The sequence below is a fragment of the Erythranthe guttata genome, chromosome 2 (genome assembly GCF_056151865.1).
Source record: "Erythranthe guttata isolate IM_541 chromosome 2, IM_541, whole genome shotgun sequence".
NCBI lineage: Eukaryota > Viridiplantae > Streptophyta > Magnoliopsida > Lamiales > Phrymaceae > Erythranthe > Erythranthe guttata.
The window spans coordinates 11,257,501-11,279,938 of NC_142534.1; the positions used below are offsets into that span (position 1 = coordinate 11,257,501).

The 22,438-nt window shown below is 30.7% G+C and overlaps 1 long non-coding RNA gene across 2 annotated transcripts; it reads left to right on the forward strand.

Moving 5' to 3' along the window:
- Window positions 1-1,156: 1,156 nt before the first annotated feature.
- Window positions 1,157-4,007, forward strand: LOC148772323 (uncharacterized). Of its 2 annotated transcripts, none has more exons than XR_016035132.1 (7): window positions 1,157-1,433; window positions 1,785-1,929; window positions 2,361-2,440; window positions 2,524-2,603; window positions 2,705-2,863; window positions 3,211-3,444; window positions 3,750-4,007. It is a non-coding gene; the product is annotated as an uncharacterized LOC148772323 (long non-coding RNA). The 2 variants fall into 2 exon arrangements; XR_016035133.1 differs by having other exon boundaries at window positions 2,528-2,603.
- Window positions 4,008-22,438: the final 18,431 nt, after the last annotated feature.

Here is a 22,438-nt window from a genome sequence, read left to right on the forward strand (position 1 = left end):
ATTCTTTAATCATGTTCATGTAATATATATAATATCAAATGATTTATTCTGCAATATTGTTTTTTTAATATAAATCCAAGTCTATGAATTAAAATATAAAATTTTTGTAACACCACCAATCATGAAATTATACTAAGGGAAGATTTTGAATTGAATTTAACTAAATTCAAATTAAATTAATTACAATTAAAATTAAATTATAAAATAAATCTATTAAGAGTTTCCAACAAAGTTAATATATTTAGAAAATTTTATAAGTGGTAGGATATAAATTTATAAATAAAATTATTAAATATATTTAATTACCTTTAATTTTGAAAAATAGTGACATGTTTTTTGGTGATTTATTTCCACCAATCAATTTGCCACGTGAAATGAAATTGGAGACATGTCATCGATTAAAATCGCCAAATGTCAAGCAATAAAGTACATCGCAACATAAACTAATACTAATATGATAATAATACTATTACTATTAGTGTTAGTAATTCTAATGTTATTGCTAATCCTAATGAAATACAAACATATTCTTCCATGTTCAAATTTTAATTTGAATTTTGAATTTTCAATACAAACGTGTATTAAATAATAAAAATAAATTATTGCACGGCAGAGTGAAGAAATTTGACTTAAAAAAAGAAAAAAAAGTGGAAAATTTTAAACATGGAAGAATATGGCATATGAAATATATGGTAATTTTTTAAATAACAAAAAATCACCGAATTCTATTTGCCCTTTTCTTTTATATTCTTACAGTTTTAAAATATTATAGATTAAAATTACTAAGATTGTAACGAAAAATAAGTATAGCATGAATGAGGGTCACTTTGAAATAATTCGATATACTTTATAATATATTAAAAAAAAAATTATTATATTTATAAATTTTATTTTTGAGACAAAAAATATACATATGTTGTTAAGAAAAGTAATATATAATCTAATTTTTTTTTTAAATTATCGACAATTGTTAAGATGGTAATGACAATTAGTTTATAGCATTAATTAGGTCAATCTATCTATATATATATATAAAAAGACAATCTATGGGCCTAAAATGCTGACACGTGGCATTTTTAGGTTTACAAGCCCTAAGGGAAGTTTTGTAATTTGTAAAATCTTTGGGTAGAAAAAAGAAAAAAAAAACGGATAAATTTCTCTCTGCCGTTTTTCATCTCCCCTAAATTTCTCTCTAAAGACACACTCCTTCAACTGCAGCAACCCATTAATCAGTTTTTTCCACCAGTTTTGTCCCCGTTCGCTTCTCCGCCAATTAACTGCTGAATACACAATCTCAACTCAACTGCAACATACACGATCTGTAACTTTTCACATCTGTCTCTTCCTCCCGTGGTGGTTGTAAATATACGTTAATTTGCTGCAATTCAGTCACTACCAATGGTTAGCGGCACCAATTCGTGGACAATTTTCAGGTCTTTTTTCTTCTTATTATAATTTGAGGGATTAATGATTCAATTGTTTTAATTGATGTATTCTGTATTATATGAATTCTTCCCAATGAGTAAGTTTAATTGATGTATTCTGGCTTATAATTATTTATAGTTGGGATTGTGACTTAAATCCATATCATAATTATTTATTGAAGAAATTTATTATAGAAAACCATTTAAAAACTTCTTTGTTGTTGATGAATTGTGTTAAGAGTTTCAAATGAAATTCCATTATTTTTTCATAGTTTCTCAAGACTGATGTTCCAGTTTTGGATTGGTTTTTTATATTGCTTTAAGGAGTTTTTTTTATATGCCTTAACTTTTTTTTTCCAGTTATATTTCATTGTCAAATTTTACAAGAAAGTTCTGGGAGCAACATGATAACGGACCGTGGTTCGAAGCATCATAAGATATTTCATTAATATGTACAAAGATATGTGATCTTATTCCAACCAATCGAAGTTTGTGCGATTAAGGGGTAAGGAGTTCTATTTGGCCGCATTTACTTGATATAATATGCAATCAGTCAAATGAAGATAAAAATTTAGGAAATAATGATATTATGTTTAACATATTGGTCTGTCCTTAAAAGAATCTCCAGATTATGGGGTTATGGGGTAAGATTTCATTGGCGTTTGAAGCTTATTTACCACTTTAAGGGCAGTTTTTGTAATTGTTGGTTTGCCTATAGGCTTTTCTATCACTTGCTTTGGGTCGTTTTTATTTATTTTCTTTTTTTCCCCCTGTTTTTGGGCTTCTTTTTTTTTTTTACGATCTTATAACTTCGTCTATGTTTCTCGAAGACGGTTTGAATTTTATTTTTCTATATTTGTTCATCTTCTCTTTTACGCTATCCAGTTCCTCCGCTCCTTGCTTATTACATTATGTATTTGTGATTCTATTTGGAAGTGAGCTATTTGAAGAATACATTGGGCAGCTTGCAATGGCATCTGTGGCCTCCTTGGATGTTTTTGCAGGACAAAATGCGGGTAAGCCCCTATTCATTCTACTTCAATAAATTATTAAAACTACATAATTCAATATGATGTTTCTATATATTATACATACATAGATAGACTCAATCTTGACATACAAGGAGACAAAGCCGAATTTGTGCGCCAGAGGCCGAAGTCTCTAGGCTTTCTAATGCTGGTGCGTATCGATCAGCATCATCATCAAATTGATTGATATACATATATATAATGATATTTAGCAACGTAAGCTAAAGTGATTGATGGATGTTCTGATGACAGCATATGGAGTGGATATGTTGAGTACGATAGGGTATATTTATGCAAGGTAGGGGGCAAAGGAGCTTGGTAAGAAAGTGATATTTTTGGGTGTGCCATTTGTTGCCGATTGATTCAAAAATAAAGGTCACCTTATCAAATCCCAAGTAACTGCTGCCACAGGTCATTACTTAACTACATATAATTGTTTTTAATTAATATAATTAATGTGCTTCTATAATAGTGTGTGCGTAATTCATAGTATTGTGGTGTTATCAATTTCCCCTATTTTATTTTATTGGGAATTCTTGACAATTGTTCTTAAAATTTACGCTATCTTGATTTTAGGACCTGTCTATTGTATTGTTCGAAAACAGATTCTTCACCTAACGACTCAGTTAGCGCGGAAAATTTGCCTATTAAATTTCCAAATCTAAAGACAAATAGGAATTTTACAACATACTTTTAGATGTTATTGCAATTTATTAAGATGGTTTATTTGTTGGTGAAACGAATGGCATGCTAATTAGGGTTCAACGAAGCAGAGGGTGGATACACTATTGTACCTATGCTTCAAGATGAAGAGGAATTGTCAAACAATGGAACAAGTATCTCGAGAAAAACGCAAACGATCATGAAATTGGTGGAAGTGTTTACCAGTCAAGACGTTCGATAGTTTGCCTCTACCAACCCAATAACATAGCCATACGTCGTCAGTTGTTCCCGTTAACAAACAACATGTGGTGAAATTTATCCTTGCTCAGGTAATTTTTTACTTTCTTATAACATTCCTTGTCATTTACGTGCATTCTGACCGATTTCATTGTTCTTTTCCTTTTAATTTGAGAAGTTGATATTTTTTTACAAGTATTTAGTCGTTGGCTTATTTTTTTTTATACATAAGTGTAAGTGTGTGTTGAAGTATGATTTTTGGGTTCAAATACAAATGATAATTAATTTTAATAGTCTTCCAAAGGTATTGAGAAGTAGTATCCATGTATTTAAATCGAAACAATAATATTGATTCTTCAGATATTATTTGCTGATGATGATTTGAATTATTTTGCAGAGAGAAATGAGATAAGATCAAGAGAGAAACGGATGTCTTCCCTCATCATCAAGTTGGGGAAAGGAGACAACTTAGGAGTTTCATCTCATGTAGTTTATCTTTCTGTTACCATGCTTCATTTCATGTGGATAAAGAAATTTTCCTGAACTTTGAAAGTTAGTTTCTCATGTTCAGGCTGTAAAACTTGCTCCAACATAAAATATTCTTTTCCTGTAATTTCTTCAGGTTCACATTTTACACTTCAATTATATTTATTTCGATGCAGATAAATATTTTAATTTGTATTTATTGATAATTTAGTTTTTTAATTATATCTTATAGTATGACAAGTTAATCTTAAAGGTCCCCGTGCATCGCACGGGTGAAAAACTAGTTTGCAATAATTTGATATATTTGTATATGGTAGTTAATTGAAGAGTATTAAATAATCGTTCATTTTAATAGTGAACAAAACACACACACGCATAAACGGATATTCATTTTGTAAGTAAACATACATAAAATACAACATTTTCCATATATTAAGTACAACAATTAAAACAAAACAATTTAAATAAGTAAGAAATTGGATTCAATAATGAAAATCTGGATGATTGATTATACATGAAGTATAATAAAAAATATCAAACATAAATATTACAATCTTTGTTATAGAAAAAATAAAAATAAAAGAAGAAGAAAAAGAATACGTGAATTAATTTTTTATCATTGGATACAATCTTACTTGTCAAACGTTTACAATCTTACGCAAATCACAATCTTTGCATGATGTACAACGTCATACAGTTGTTTTTTAAGCGATTTCATCGCAACTCACGATGTTAGCCATGTACCTATGCAACAAAAACAAATTTGAATCTATCAGCAAACATTTCGACAAACTAAAATAACATAAACTATTTGGTAAATAAATAGGCATCGAACCAAATAAATTAAAACAATACATAACAATAAATAATTACATAAAAACAAAATTACTGGAAAAAATGTTATGGTGTACACCATTTCGTTTTTTTGTTTGAGGGATAATTAGCAAGAACCCCCTCATCTAGGTAAATGAGTTAAGAAAACACCATCTCCCAAAAATAATTAGAGAAAACCCCCTAGCTAATATTCCACCCAAGTGATATTTTCATAATTCTAAAACTACCCTTAATTGTCTACTATACTCTTTCAAACCCTAATCTTATTTTCTCTTCTCTCCCGTCTCTTCTTCTCCCGTCTATTCTCTGTTTTTTTTCTCCATATTATACTTTTCTCTCTCAATTCTTTAGATTATTCTCTATTGATCGGAAGATGAAGAACCAACCAGAACAACGATGCTAATTCCGTTGAAGCCATTGTCGTCGGTGCCGTCTCCGTCGCCGTCGAAGTCGGGGTCGGGGTCGTCGTCGACAGATATTAACAAAAGCCATAAATTATCGATTTGTCACCGAAATCGGATTTTTATGGGTGGTGGTTCTGCTTTGGTTGGTGGTGCGAGTTGTGATTTTATTTATTTATTTGTAATAAAAAAAAAACCATCATAATATCAAAGTAAGGTGATGATGGTGTGTTGTGACAGCGGTGTGGTGACGATGGGGAGGCAGATTTAGGGTTTTTTGGTGGATTGAACTGATGAAGGCGCGTGTAGAGAATTACGCGCAAGCTGAAACCTTAATCGACTATGTACATGTTCATAGTCGATTAAGCTAATCGACTATGCTCTGGTAGTCGATTAAGGTTCATCGACTCCAATTTTTTTTATTTTTTTTGGATTTTTTGTTTATTGCTTTCAATTGTATAAATCATTTACAATATTTGTATATTTTTTGTTTTTGTAATATATAGTTGATTTTGTATTTTTTTCGCAGTTGTGATTTGTTATTTTTAGTAGCAGAACCTTAATCGACTATGCTTCACATCATAGTCGATTATTATACCGGATATAAAAAAAAATATTAAAACAAAAAAAAAAATTAAAAAATAAATAATTTCCTTAATCGACTATGAAGCATAGTCAATTAAGGCTAATCGACTATGCTTCATAGTCGATTAAGGAAACTGATACAGAAAAGACGAAAAAAAAAGGGGAAAAAAAAAGCGCTTGATCCAATGATGATGTGGCGGGCGGAGGCAAAGCTGAAAAGTATAATGGCTGAAAATGGGTGTGGACTTTTCTCAAATGGACTAAAATATTTTGGGCCTCCCTCCATTAAAAAAAGTAGTGAGGGGGTTTTCTCAAAGAGCCTCTTTGTTGAATATAAACACGATTGAGTGCATGGTATGAATGTAGTGTATTGTGTTTGAGTGGAGTTATTTATACATATTTTTTTTACATAAAAAAGGAATTCACCTCTTGTTAAGGAAAGATACATAAAATCTTATAATTTCTAGAAGTGATTGATTAATTTGTAATTAATACAATAAATAAATAAATATATATATATATATATATATATATAAAGACAATTATTGATTTTTTTTTACGAATTTTGTTAAGTTGGCTTAGTTTTATATTTTTGTTTCATTTTAATTGGAAGAGTATTAAATAACATTTCCATTATCACTATAAGAAATCAGCTTAAATAAGTAAGAAATCAAATTCAATAAATGTAAATCTGCAAAATATATTGGTAACATTTGAGAAGGAAAAAAAAATGAAATTCAAAATGTATAAACATTGAAATTTAAATAATTGATTGACAATCACTACATTTATAATCTAAAATCTGATAATATATTAATTCAATTTCCTTATATAATATTTAATATTAACAAATAGTTTATCAATTTAATTATTTAATACTATTTTATTTTATTTTAATGTAATACATCATTAATATGTTGATAAAATGTTGTTTTTCTAAATTATATATAATAACATTACAATATGAAAATACATAAATTACGGTTAATTATCATTATTATTGTATATTTATATTACTATTCTATATTATATTGGTTATACAGATATAGATGTATATTTAATTTTTGATGTTATAATAAAAAATATAAATTTTATAAATTATTCAAATATAATTTATTCCATTTATATTCGGATATTCCAAAATGTAGAAAAAAAATTCACTGTATTTTTTATAACTATTCGAATACGCTAAAAATTTCATAAATTATTCGAATGTATATTAAAATCACAAATTTACTAACATAATTATATAAATTACAAATTTAAATAAAATATGCCAAAAAAAGAAAAAAAAACAATCAGCATATTATGTTTTTTGAAAAGTTTATTAAGAAAATATTTTGTTTTTCACTTTTTAAATATAAAATTGTTTACAGGAATATGTATATGTGGTAATGATTAAATGAGTGTGAAAATATTAAATAAGAAACAATTTAAATACATACCAAACCAAAAACGACAACAAAGCAATTTTACTAATTTAATATGATTGTTTGAACATATAATTGAAATACGCAATTTCAAATTATTATATACAAAAAATATTGCATATTTATTAAAGAGTACAATTTAAAAATAAAACATTTTTTTTTATAATCATTTTTAATTGAATGGATATTCGAATATTCCAAATTATTGAAAAAAAAACCGTATTCCTTTATTTTAATATTTGTATATTAAAAAAATGTTTTTTTTCTGAAAATTATTTGAATATTCGTAAAAACATTGAGTATCCTTTATTTTTTCAATAAATATATTTTGAAATACTAAAAATATAAATAAGATATTTTTTTTTCGAATTTACGGAATATTAAATTTAGAAATAATATATATACATGTGGTAATTATTTAAATGAGTGTACAAATGATAAATAGGAAAGGACTTAAATACATACCAAATTAAAATTGTCAACTAACCAATTGAGGAATCCGCCTCATCAATTTAAGTCCAACTAAGCAATTTGAACAAATGATATCAACATTTACCACATGTCATTCATATAGAGCATAGATCATCTTTTTATATTATATATAGATATATAGATTTCATGAAAATATTGAAAAACATGTAAAATATTTTTTTAAACAACTCATTGTGAAATCCATTGATATAAACAGTAACTGAGGAAAGAAGTCACCAAGAAAATAAATCTAGTTTAAAATACAGTATATAGTCTACTTATTGCTACCATATAAAATATACATGAATACCATAAAATCTTGAAATATTTAGAAAATAAAAATAAATTGAAAAAAAATAAAGAATGGATTTGCACTTTTATATAAATATATAAAAATGATTCAAATTCGTTAAATACCTGAACAAACTTTTGAATGGAATTATTAAAAAATAGAAATGTAGTGAATCGAATTTTATATTAAAAATAATGGGTAAACAATAATAAAATGCTACAAAATAATTAAAATAAAATTATATGAAAATAAATAGCATTAACATTGGGAGTTGTATAAAATATAAAAATAAAACTGAACCTAAAAGAACATAATATACAAAAAAAAAAATTCAAACTCATTAAAAAAATGTATAAAGATTTGAATGGATATATTAAAAAATATGAAATGAAATAGAATGGTAATTTAAAATTTCTTTTGAAAGAAATATAATTAAATAATTAAATAAAAACGATAAAACATCATTGAAAAAAAATTGTATAAAAATTATAATAATAAAGACGGAAAAAACAACACTAACAAAATATCATCAGCCAACTTTTTTCTTCTTTCATTTCTTGCTTCCGGCGTCGGAGTGAGGTGAAGATGAAGATAAAAATGGGTGGACAATTTTGCTTTGGTGTTGGATGGGAAATGTGTTTTTATACATGTATTGAGTATGATAATTAAGTTAAATATGTATAAATAAGAAAATAACCATTTATTATATACTTAACATAAATGCTGATATTCAAATTTGTAAGAAAAAAATAAAAGATATGATTGGCCGAATTAAAGAAAATTCGAAATTTCCTTATTAAATATCAATATAAAATTGATTTTTTAATTAACATAAATGAAATATTAAATATAGATGAAAATATAAAAAATATTGATGAAAAATAAATTCAAATTAAGGAAAGAAATCCAAAAATGAAATAAATGAAAAATGTTGGATCAAAATTGAAGATGTAAAAACCTTGATTGTGTATTCTCCCTTTATAGATTATATAGATTGCGTACTGTGTATTTTTATCTTTGTTAATATATAATAATAATAATAATAATAATAATAATAATAATAATAATAATAATAATAATAATAATAATAATAATAATAATAATAATAATAATAAGTCAAATAAATAACTTTCAAATTATTAAATTTTGCACATAGGTTAAGTTATTTCTATGCTACACCCGATGAAGATTATATCGGGTGTATTTTTACCATTGATTTACATGTACCAATATAGATGTGTGTATGTTTGGGTGATTAGGAATGGTAAAAATCTACTCAGTATATTTCATACGCTGTAGCATAGTATAAATCTGAACGAAGAACACTCCATCTTTCCCATCTTTTCTTTCTTATATAATTGTTTGTAATCTCTAATATTCAGTAAATTTGATTAAGTTGTCTTGTAATTCTCAAAAATGTCATCAATAAATTAATTTTTATTAAAAGAATGCTATCGTGTTATGGCTACATAGAAGTGCAAATGAAATTTTGCTGAAAAGCTAATTAATATTAAAAATAGGGCGAATGGCAAAAAGGCCCATCACGTGGGACTTAAATGCATTTTGGTCTACAAAAAGAACAGTCTCTCAATTAAACTCATCCCCATGTCTTTAGCCTAAAATACCCTCCATAATATAATTCTTATCAATTCCATCCATTATGCTCTAAGTTTTTTAATATTACACATTGACCCCGGATTTAAACAAATATATCACATTAACCCCCAATTTTTTTTTTCAGAAAAAAATTTAATTTCTGAAATTTTTATTTTCCGGCCAGATTCCGACGTTGACCGCCGGTCTCCGGCGTTGACTTTATTTATTTATTTATTTTTTGAAAACTTTTTTTTTTCGAGAAATATTTTTCCGGCCGGTCAACCACCGTTGACCGCCGGTCTCCGGCGTTGACTTTTTTTTCTTTTTTTTTCGTAGAAAAAAATATTTTAATTAATATTACTGTCTTGGCTACTAAATTACTGTATCAGACAGTAATATTACTGTTTGGGACAGTAATATTATGAATATTTTTTTCCCGAACAGTAATATTATTAATATTATTGTTTAAGGTGGTGTTTGCAAATGATTATTTAAAAGCAGAAGTTAGAGATTGTGATTTAAGTTAGTTTTAAGTGCTTATTTCTAAAAGTTGGGGGTGTTTGCAAATATTTTGGAAAATGAACTAAAATTGAAAAAGCAGGGTTAGGGTTGCTTTTAAAAAAATAGCTTAAAGCAAATTATTTTAAGAGAAGCAAAAGCAAAAGTTGATTTTGCAAACACCTAAAAACAGATTATGAGCCAAAAAAACGCATAATCACTTTCAAAAAGCATTTGCAAACACCACCTAAGACAGTTAAATTACTGTTGGAGACAGTAATTTAGCAGCCAATGCAGTAATATTAATTAAAATAACTTTTTTTAAGAAAAAAAATTAAAAAAAAAAGTCAATTAACAGTTAAATTACTGTCTCCGACAGTTAAATAACTACCGGAGACTAGGGATGGGACTGGGTTGGGTCGGTCTATTACCAGCCTAAAAACCAACCCATCTGTTAAACCATTTTTGCTCAAATTTGAAAACCGTTGCCGACCCAACCTTTGTGGGTCGGTTGATGGTTGGCAACCGAATATTTGGTTCCGGAATGAGTCGGTTGATGGTTTATACCCGCCACCTAGTTCACTTGAAAAAAATTCAAATTTTGGAGTAAAAATATCCACATTTTGCGTGTCGATCATCATTTATCAGTTCAAAATAATTAATAAAAATTTAAAGAAAAAATATAATTAGGAAATTCAAAGTAATTTCAAACATGCACAAGAGATTTAGTGGAGTTTTGTGGACTTTTTGTTTAAGTTTTGGCATAAAGAAACTGGTGGAAGATTTATGTCAATTTTTTTTCCTCTGTTGATTTTTTTTAAATTTAAAATACTATTTATTTTGATAATTTCAATAACCACTTAAGAAAACACAGACTTTATTTTATATATTAATAAAATATTAATAGTATAGTTGGATAACCGATAATTATCGGTCAACTAACTTTTGATAATATTAGAAACCACCAACCGACCCATTATAGATGGGTTGGTTGAAATTTTCGACCCGATCCAATGGGTCGGTTAAAAATTGATTATCCGCCTAAAAATACGGTCGGTAATGGGTCGGTTGGTGGATAAAAACCAACCCAGTCCCAGTCCTACCGGAGACAATAATTAAGCAATGAATACAGTAATATCAATTAAAAATATTTTTTTTAAGAAAAAAAAAGTCAATTAACAGTTAAATTACTGTCTCTGATAGTTAAATAACTGCTGGAGATAGTAATTTAGCAACGAATACAGTAATATTAATTAAAAAAAAAAATTTTAAGAATAAAAAAGTCAGTTAACAGTTAAATTAATGTCTCCGACAGTTAAATAACTGCTGGAGACAGTAATTTAGCAACAAATAAAGTAATATTAATTAAAAATATTTTTTTAAGAAGAAAAAAATCAAGTAACAGTTAAATTACTGTCTCTGACAGTTAAATAACTGCTGGAGACAGTAATTTAACAACGAATACAGTAATATTAATTAAAATATTTTTGAAGGAAAAAAGAAAGTCAATTAACAGTTAAATTAATGTCTCTTGTAGTTAAATAACTGCACGAGACAGTAATTTATTTGCCAAGACAGTAATATTAATTAAATATTTTTTTTAAGAAAAAACAAAATTATAAAAAAAAAGTCAACGCGGAGACCCAACGACAGTTGACCGGCCGGAAAAAAATTTCAGGGAAAAAAAATTCAAAAAAAAAAAAATGTGAACGCCGGAGAGCGGCGGTCAACGACGGCTGACCGGCGGTCTCCGGTGGCGGGTCAAAATTGGGGTCAAAATTGAAATTAGGGTTAAAACTGGTTAATTGATGAAATTGGGCTAAATTGGGGTGTAAATTATGAAATTGGAGTTGAATTGGGTTTCAATTAATTGGGGGTAATTTTAGTATATATAAAAGTATTTACCTTATTTGCAAATAAGTTTGAATGAGCTAGATTTATTTGAAAGACAAAAAAGTTGGATGTCCCTCTTTTAATTAAGTGCCCTTGTCATTGGCCTTTTTGTAATTTACCCTTAAAAATATAACATTGTGTGCAAATTAAAGTACTCCAATCTTATTAACAAAAGAAAGGTTCCTCAAAAAATCCTCAGAAACCCTAAGGGCAATTTTTTACACTCATTTGAAGTTTATTGTTGTACATATCTTATTTAATATCTTTTTTTTAATTCAATTTTCGAATTTAATTTAATAATTATCATTTTCCTTATTTTATATACATAATGTTTGTCAATCCTATCCCTATAAATTTTCAAAATATTTTGAGTAAAATATAATCACAAAAATAATATACTAATTCGAAATATCGTATACAAGATTTTTATTTCTGAATTTGTATTAACATTAAACTTATAAATACATTTAATATTAAGAATAATATACTAATTTATGAATATATTTGAGAATAAAATATATGTTTGAAATTTAAAATATTATCATTTATTATTTATTTTGACCAATTTCAAAAAAACAAATATAATTCCGTTGAGCAAATATTTTTAATGATCGTAAATATAAACCCATCGATAATTCATAAAAAAATCAAGCATTATAAATATTACTGTAACACTGGAGTATAGAAAATTATATTACGTTGTGCAAATATTTTCAATGATCGTAAATATAAACCCATTAAGATTATAATTACTTATTTACTTTATGAAAATATTTTTGATGATCGTAAATATAAACTCATTAATAATTCAATAAAATATAAAGCATAATAAATATTTTTGTAACTCTGTAGTATAGTATAATATAGTATATTTGAAGCATACTTATTTTGAACACTGCACATACAATTTTAGACTACATTTGCAATTTTATTTTATAAACAACTTTACATATTTATTTTGCTAAATTCTATAACGACGTATCTTAATAGATTTGTCATTAGACCTAAATAGAACTAAAGAAAATATAATGCTAAATGAATTGGAATGTACACTTGAATACATGAATATAATAATTATTTTACTTTTGATAATATTATTTTCTTCATATTTTTGAAGTATTATTCTTATAATGACATATCTTAATAGGTTTGCCATTAGGCCTAAATAGAATTAAATAAAATATAATGCAAAATGAATTGAAATGTATACTTCAGTACGGAAATATGAGAATTATTTTACTTTTGACAATATTATTTTCTTCATACATTTGAAATATCATTCTTATTTTGAATTAAGTATATTATTAAATATACCTACTTATTTAACATGACAAATACAATTTTAGGCTATAGTTGCAATTTTATTTTCTACACAACTTTGAATATATTTATTTTGCATAAATTTAGAATGTATCTTAATGGGTTTGCCTAAATAGAATTAAAGAAAATATAATGCAAAATGAACTAAAATGTACACTTGGATACAAAAATATGATAATTATTTTTATTTTTGACAATATTATTTTCTTCATACTTTTGAAATATTTTTATTTTGTAATAAGTATATTATTAGATATTGACTAGGAATATATATATCCCGTGCATCGCACGGGTGAAATGTCTTGTAATTACAATGACAAGAAATTATAATTAAGAATCTAGAATATAAAGATTTTCTATTTTTTTATAAATGTGAACAATCCATGCACTTATTAAAGGAATTGAATTGTATTTTCTTTTTCAATCTATCAAATTAGGAGTAATATGCATTGATATTTACATAGAACATTCTCAGATATGTTAACTATTTCATTCTCATATATCAAAATTCAAAAATAAAGTACGTCAAAAAGTAGAAAAAAATAAAATAAATAGAAGCATGTGACTAACAAAGTGAAAAACGCTTTTCCTATATTAGAGCGAATTGCACAGGACCCCCTCACAATTTTCAATTTTACACTTCCCACCTCAAAGAATTAAAAAGGTGTGTGTCCCCCTTCAAAATCCCTCAAAAGTGTTACTTTTGTTGCACGTTGCTGACTGAAAATATTATTTTTGGGGGAAAGTGCAACCGAAATAATATTTTAAAGGGGGGTCGTCTCGTTTTCTATTTTTTAGAGGGGAAAGTGCAAATGGGAAAATAATTTAAAGGGGGTTCGGCTCGATTTTTAATTTTTAGGGAGAAAGTGCTAATGTTATAAAATTTATAGAGGGCGAAAGTGCATTTTTTCCTAAATATTATTGGTTTTCTTTTTCAAATAAGCATCTTTTTTATTTTATTGATATTATTTCTTCAAAATCATGATAAGAATTTTGAGGTAAAATTCCATCAACCTTCCACCTCTCCTTCCATCACAATCATGGGAAAAGCGAAGCGAACAATGATCACAATCATGTTAATATGTTAATTAGTTTGGGTTCCGAATAAAGATTGTATGATATAAAGCGGATCGGGTTTTGTGTGGCAAACACGTACGAAGTTCTTACCAAGTTGTTTGGAAACTATAGATACGACAAATATCAAATAAACCAAGCTGTAAACACTTAGAGCAATTTCAATTGGGTTATCGAACATAATATTCAAACTTTTAACCACCATTTATACACTAAAAGGTATACATTTTTTTTTTTAACTCCAATGGGGTTATCAAATGGGGATTTTATTTTGATAATTCACCTCTTGGGACGTAAATATAATGGTCGAAAAATTGAGTTATAAAAAATGTAACTATCTAAACATCCAATCACAAATTAACATGTGGTAATTAAAAAAATAAAACAACCATAAACTTCCAATTATATTGATAATTAATTTAATAAATATAGTTGGAGTAGATGAATTTTAATTAATATTAAAATATTATCTCAAATATCAAATGAAGATTTGATAATTCAATTTTGATATTTAGCGTTGTTCTAATATAGGTTGTATTCCTTGCATTTGTATTAAATCATAAATATTAATGAATATAATTGTTTCAAATTTGCTATTCAATGAATTATAAAAGACGAGTTAAATGGAATCCGATGGGACAAACAACTCTCTAATTATTTTAATCTAATAAATTAGTTAATTACTTATTTGACTTTGTAATCTTAATTATCTAAAGGTTATTTTAGAACATATAAAAAGAAAAGAAACCTTCATATTATTCCTTCTTATAGATAGTATATAGAATGATGGCTTTTCTGTTGTTAAGGCTAGATGATAGCCGAATCAAGTAAGTTAACAAATTGGAAAATTTAAATCACTAACGAAATTCAAAAGAGAAAAAGGGGATAAAGTTAAAAGTCGAACACCTTAGTCAACACCTTATACGATTGTGTTAATATATATTATATCATATATATGATATCATATATATTATATCCATTATTATGGGATTTGATTAGATATGTTAATATTCTTTATTCATAATTTAGGGATTTGATTTGATTAGGTTTCCTTGTATAGCTTGTTATTTTGTGTATATATACCCTCACTTCTATTGAGAAGAATACACATTATTTTCATCTCAATTCTTTTCGTAACATGGCATGAGAGCCAACTTCAAACTAAATTAAAATTTTGGTTCGTGACATCCACAACCGGCGTTGTGTTCATATTATGTCACCACCGTCGCCCTATCGTGAGCATCGACGGAGTGGTCCTAGAGTTATTTAAAAAAAAAAAAAAAAAATTCCTTTTCAATGGCTCTTTCCGATGTCACTCAACCAATTCCCACAATTCTCGATGGTAAAAATTACTCCCTGTGGATCCAAGGAATGCGTGGTTTTCTCAAAGGGCGTAAATTATGTCGGATCGTTACTGGGGATATCAAAGCACCCACTAAACCAGATCCAAAAGATACTGATGCTATTGAAAAATGGCAAGGTGCTTTAGAAGATTGGGATAGTAAGAATCATCAAATCATCACTTGGTTTCGTAACACGTCTATTTCCTCAATTCACCAACAATTTGGTCGTTATGAGACAGCTAAAGACGTTTGGGATATGCTTGCCACTCGTTATGTCACTACTAGCTTATCTTATCAGTATCATATATTCACTGATCTGCATCAACTCAAGCAAGCACCTGGTTAGTCCATCACGGAGTTTCATAATTAAATGCAAATTATCTGGGACCAACTCGCAGAATGTGAACCAAAATGGGAGACTCCTAATGATGAAGAAAAATATACTATCATGCGGGACCAATTTCGTCTGATCCAGTTTCTTCAAGCTCTTCAGCCTACATACGAAGCAACTCGAGCTTCCCTTCTTAGTCGTACTCCGCTGCCTACTCTCGATCTTGCTCTCCAACAACTTAATTCTGAAGAGATCCGTTTGAGTACTATGTCCGCTATCCCTACGGTGTTTGGAACTGACATTGCTGCAGCAGTTCAACCACCTCGTTCTCCCATCACTTGCTATTCGTGTCATAAGACTGGTCACATAGCATCCAAGTGCCCCAACCCAGTTCCAGATTCGACGCAGTATTCATCTGTCAAATGCAACTATTGTCATGCAATTGGTAATACCATTGACAAATGTCGTAGGAGACAACGGGTAAACTCTCGGCAGCCTTATCAACCAAATAAGTCTTCTGTTGCTGTTGTCACTGAAGGGTCATCAAGTGTCTCTCCTATCTCTGAACCTTCCATATCACTCTCTGAATTTCAGAACCTTTTATCCCAACTAAAGTCTGGTAATTACTCTAGTGCCCTTTCTGCAACTACATGTACGTCTAAATGGTTATTTGATTCTGGTTGTTGCAATCATATGACCTCTGATTCAAATTGCTTATCTTATCCTACCACTCCTACACCTGCACCTATAATTCACACTGCTGATGGTTCTTGTATGCAAGTCAACAATGTTGGGCATGTTTCTACACCATCTCTTACTCTACCCCATACTTATTACATTCCAAACCTTACCCTTAACCTTATTTCTGTGGGTCAATTGTGTGATCTTGGATTTGACTTGCATTTTTCTTTATCTGGTTGTGTTGTGCAGGATCCAAAGACGGGGAAAACAATTGGGATAGGCCATAAGAGAGGTCGAATGTTTGAATTGGTGTCTCTGCATCTACCGTCTGGATATTTTAGTTCCCAGGTCGCCGCAACTACTTCTCCTACTGTTTATCTTTCTCCCTTTGAGTTGTGGCATCATAGATTAGGTCATGTTTCTTCAAGTGTTCTTACTTCATTAGTCAATAGCGGTCAATTAGGGTCCATCAAGTCATCCACTTTAAAGTGTATTTCCTGTCAACTGGCCAAACAACCAGCACTATCTTTCAATAAAAGTTCTCATGTTTTTACTGCCCCTTTTGATTTAATTCACTCAGATATTTGGTGTCCATCACCAACCGCTACTATGGGTGGATCCAAATACTTTGTCATTGTTATTGACGATTTTTCTCGATATACATGGATATACTTATTCCGTAATCATTCTGAACTCACCTCTATCTGTAAGACTTTTGCCAAAATGGTTCAAACTCAATTCTCAAAAGTCATTAAGGTTTTTCAAACGGATAATGCCATGGAATATCGTGATTCACATCTATATGATATTTTCCATTCTGATGGGACTCTTGTTCAAAGATCTTGCCCAGACACTCATCAACAAAATGGAAAAGCCGAGCGAAAACACCGTCATATTCTAAATTCTACTCGCTCTTTAATTCTTTCAGCCTCTTGTCCTGAATCACTTTGGGGTGAAGCTGCTCTTACAGCCGTGTACACCATAAATCGTGTCCCTTCACCTGTAATTGAAAGTGAGACACCTTATTCTCGTCTTCATGGGCAATCTCCTGATTATTCAACTCTGAAAGTGTTTGGGTGTGCTTGCTTTGTTCTTCTTCAACCCCATGAGCATAATAAACTTGAACCTAGGGCTCGATTATGTTGTTTTCTGGGATATGGTATTGAACATAAAGGTTATCGTTGTTGGGATCCAATTTCCAATCGTCTTCGTATTTCTCGTCATGTTGTCTTCTGGGAAGACACAATGTTTGCCTCTGTGTCTAAGTTTAGAATGTCACACTCTACTCTTTTTTTCACGAATCCTTCATGTGAACTTTTTCCATCCGAAACAGAATCCATTAATTCTCAATCACCCTTAACTTCGGATCCTTCGGTTCTTGTTGAGACATCAAGTACTTCGACCACTGCGGATGTGCCTATTTCATCTGGTTCTACCCCTACTGAGGATCCTGTCAATGAAACTGATCCTAGTATTTCTGAGGAATATGTTCGTCGTTCAACTCGGGTAAGACATATACCCTCTTATTTATGTGATTTTCATTGTTTTTCTGCCATTCTTTCTCTTCATGAACCTCAATCCTATCGAGAAGCACAAACTGACCCTCAGTGGCAACAAGCAATATCTAATGAACTTGATGCGTTGTATAATACTGAAACTTGGGATCTAGTTGATCTTCCGAAGGGTAAGACTCCTATTGGTTGCAAATGGATTTTTAAAGTTAAAACCCGTTCTGACGGGTCTATTGAACGTTATAAAGCTCGTTTGGTTGCCAAAGGTTTCAACCAAGAATACGGTGTTGATTATGAGGAAACATTTGCTCCTGTTGCTCGATTACCCACTGTTCGCACTTTCATTGTCATATCCGCTATTCGGAAATGGTCTTTATTTCAGATGGACGTAAAAAATGCTTTCCTTCATGGTGATCTGCAAGAAGAGGTGTATATAAAACCCCCTCCTGGATACCCTCATACTTCTGGACAGGTGTGTCGCCTTCGAAGGGCATTGCTAAAACAAGCACCCCGTGCTTGGTTTGAGAAATTCAGTAGCACGATCTCCCAGCTTGGCTTCACTAGTAGCTCTTATGACTCAGCACTTTTCATTCGTAAAGTTGATACAGGAGTTATTTTTCTACTTCTTTATGTTGATGATATGATCATTACTGGTGATGATCTTACGGGCATTGAGTCTCTCAAGCAGTCTCTTCATCATCATTTTGAAATGAAGGATCTTGGAACTCTCAGTTATTTTTTGGGGCTTGAGATCACCACTGCTTCTGATGGTTACTATCTTTCTCAAGCTAAGTATGCTGCTGATCTTCTCTCCCGTGCAGGAATCACAGATACCAAGATTGCTTCCACTCCTTTAGAGATGAATACTCGACTTACTCCTAGGGATGGAACTTTACTTGCTGATGCTACTCTCTACCGACAGTTGGTTGGAAGTCTCATTTATCTCACTGTTACTCGTCCTGACATCACTTACGTTGTTCATCATGTTAGTCAGTTTATGGCGGCTCCACGATCTACTCATTTCTCCGCCGTTCTTCACATACTTCGCTACGTAAAAGGTACTATGTTTCATGGTCTTCATTTCTCAGCTCAGTCCTCGCAGACGTTGTCTGCTTATTCTGATGCTGACTGGGCTGGTGATCCTACCGATCGACGATCCATCACTGGTTATTGTTTTTTCTTGGAGATTCTTTGATCTCTTGGCGCAGTAAGAAACAATCTATTGTCTCTCGTTCCAGTACTGAATCTGAGTATCGAGCATTAGCAAACACTACTTCAGAGTTACTATGGCTTCGGTGGTTGCTTACTGACATGGGTGTATCACATCAAAGTGCAACAACTATTCATTGTGACAATCAAAGTGCTATTCAGATTGCTCACAACGATGTTTTCCATGAGCGAACCAAACATATTGAGAACGATTGTCACTTTGTTCGCCATCATTTGATACACAACACTCTTCGCCTTCAGTACATTACGTCCGCTGCCCAAACTGCTGACCTTTTCACCAAAGTGCACCCGCCAAGTCGATTCAACACACTCGTTTCCAAACTCAACTTGGTCTCTGTTGACCCAACTTGAGTTTGAGGGGGGATATTAATATATATTATATCATATATATGATATCATATATATTATATCCATTATTATGGGATTTGATTAGATATGTTAATATTCTTTATCCATAATTTAGGGATTTGATTTGATTAGGTTTCCTTATATAGCTTGTTATTTTGTGTATATATACCCTCACCTCTATTGAGAAGAATACACATTATTTTCATCTCAATTCTTTTCGTAACAGTACCCTACATCCACGAGCATCTGCAAAATATGAATATTCATTATTTTAGTTTTACAAGAAAAATAAACAATAAATTAAAGGCTCCTTTATCTTAACGTCATTTTTGTGCAATACTCAAAACTTGTGACTCCGATTATGCCAGCCTCCTTAGTTGAATCCCTTTCAACGCTTAATCCCTTCAGTCGGCCTCTCCCGAAGAAGTGTCTTCTTCACAAAGCCTGCAAGCCAGGTGTTAGTATCTCTTGAGTACCACATTCCCAATTCAAGTGTACCACTAACATAACGGATGATGCGCTTTAATACACTCAGATGACTCTCTTTAGGGATTGCTTGGTACCTAGCACAAACACCTACACTGAACCAAATGTCAAGTCTACTAGCGGTAAGGTAAAGTAAACTCCCTATCAAGCTCATGTATAGTGTGGGGTCAACGTCTATGCGATTACAGTCACGTCCCAACTTCTCGGTTAAGCTTATTGGAGTCTTTAAAGACTTCGCATTTTCTAACCCAAATTTACTTACCAGATTGTTAGCATATTTTCTTTGTGAGATGAAGATTCTATCTTTCAGCTGCTTCACCTGTAAACCTAGAAAGTATGTTAGTTCACCAACCATAATCATATCGAATTCATTCGACATTTGAGAGATTAATTCATCATTTTTTCTGATTGGAAGCGGATCCAAAAAACTATATCATCCGCATAGATTTGAGCCAATAATAGGACTTCATTTTTGAAGTTCTTGATAAAAAAAGTGTTATCTACTCCCCCTCTTTTATACATTTTTTCAATCAGAAAAGTCGTGAGTCTTTCATACCAAGCGCTAGGAGCTTGTTTCAGGCCATATAACACATTTTCGCATTTTTAAGTCTATAAACATGATTAGGTTTAAGAGGATCTTGAAAACCTTTTGGTTGTTCGACAAACACTTCTTCATTTAAAAGACCATTCAAAAAAGCACTTTTGACATACATTTGAAAGAGTTTGAATTTTAAAACGCATGCAACTGAAAGTAAAAGTCGTATTGACTCAAGACGGGCTACATGAGCGAATGTTTCATCAAAGTCTACTCCCTCAATCTGAGTATATCCTCGAGAAACTAAACGAGCTTTATTGAGGGTTATGTTTCCATGTTCATTCGTTTTATTTTTGAAAACCCACTTAGTACCTATAACATTTACCTTGTCGGGTCGTGGAACTAGTTCCCACACATCATTTCGAGAGAACTTGTCAGGTTCCTCTTACATAGCAAGCACCCAAAATTCATCAAGAATTGTTTCTTTGATGTTTTTTGGTTCTATAGTGGAAGTGTAACAAACATAGCTGACCATCTCTTGATAATCTACTTTGAGTTTATTTCGGGTTTTCATACCTCCACCAATGTCACCTATCACCTGTTCTGAATGATGATTTTTTACAACTCGCTTGGAAGTCCTCTTCTCTTCTTCAGTATCCTCTTTCACAGTGGCAACATCTTCTGTCTCAACACCTTGAATGTGAACAGGTATTTCAATGAGCTTAGGTTCTGACTGAATAGGGGCAGTCTCATTATCATGTATTCCTGCAGATGGAGTGTGATTAAATTTCACATTTGTAGACTCCATGACAGTCATTGTTCTTTCATTAAGAACACGATATGCTCTGTTGTTCAAGGAGTAGCCAAGAAATGTACCTTTATCTCCTTTGGCAGAAAATTTACCAAGTTTTTCCCTATCATTTAGAATATAACATTCACAGCCAAAGATATGAAAATAGCTTAAATTAGGTTTCTTACTTTTCCATATCTCATAGGAAGTTTTCATGGTACCTGGTCATGTACTCGGTTTATCGTGTAGCAGGTTGTGTTCATTGCTTCTGCACAGAACTTTGTGGCAACTTTTGCTGAGATGAGCATAACTCGGGTCATCTCTTGAAGAGTTGTGTTCTTCCTTTCTACCACATCGTTTTGTTGTGATGTCTTTGGTGCTGAAAATTCATGTGAAATCTCATGCTTGTCACACAACCTTGTGAAAGTTGAGTTTTCAAACTCTCTTCCATGATCACTTTGAATTCTACCAATATTGCTGAATTTTTCAATTCACAACTTTTTGCGTAGGATCTTGAATTCATAGAAGGTTTCTGACTTTTCCCTGATGAGGCGTACCCAAGTGAATCTTGAGAAATCATCCACACACACGAAGGCGTACCTCTTGCCACCAATGCTCTCAGTTTGCATTGGACCCATCAAGTCCATATGGAGTAGTTCGAGTGTTCTACTAATTCCTGTCTGATCTGTGATTTTGTGAGAGGTGCTTACTTGTTTCTCTAGTGGACAGTCTCCACAAGACTCTGGTACATTGGAACTCATTTGAGGGATCCCCTTCAAACAACCTATGTTAACAAGGCGAGTTGGATTATGAAAATTTAAATTTCCTAGTTTTCGATGCCACATATCTGTGAGATCAGATGTGGTGAGATGACATTGCTCAGGCTGATCAGTTTGTCTATTTTGTAACAATTGTCTGAAGATCTATAACCAGATAGAACACACCTGTTAC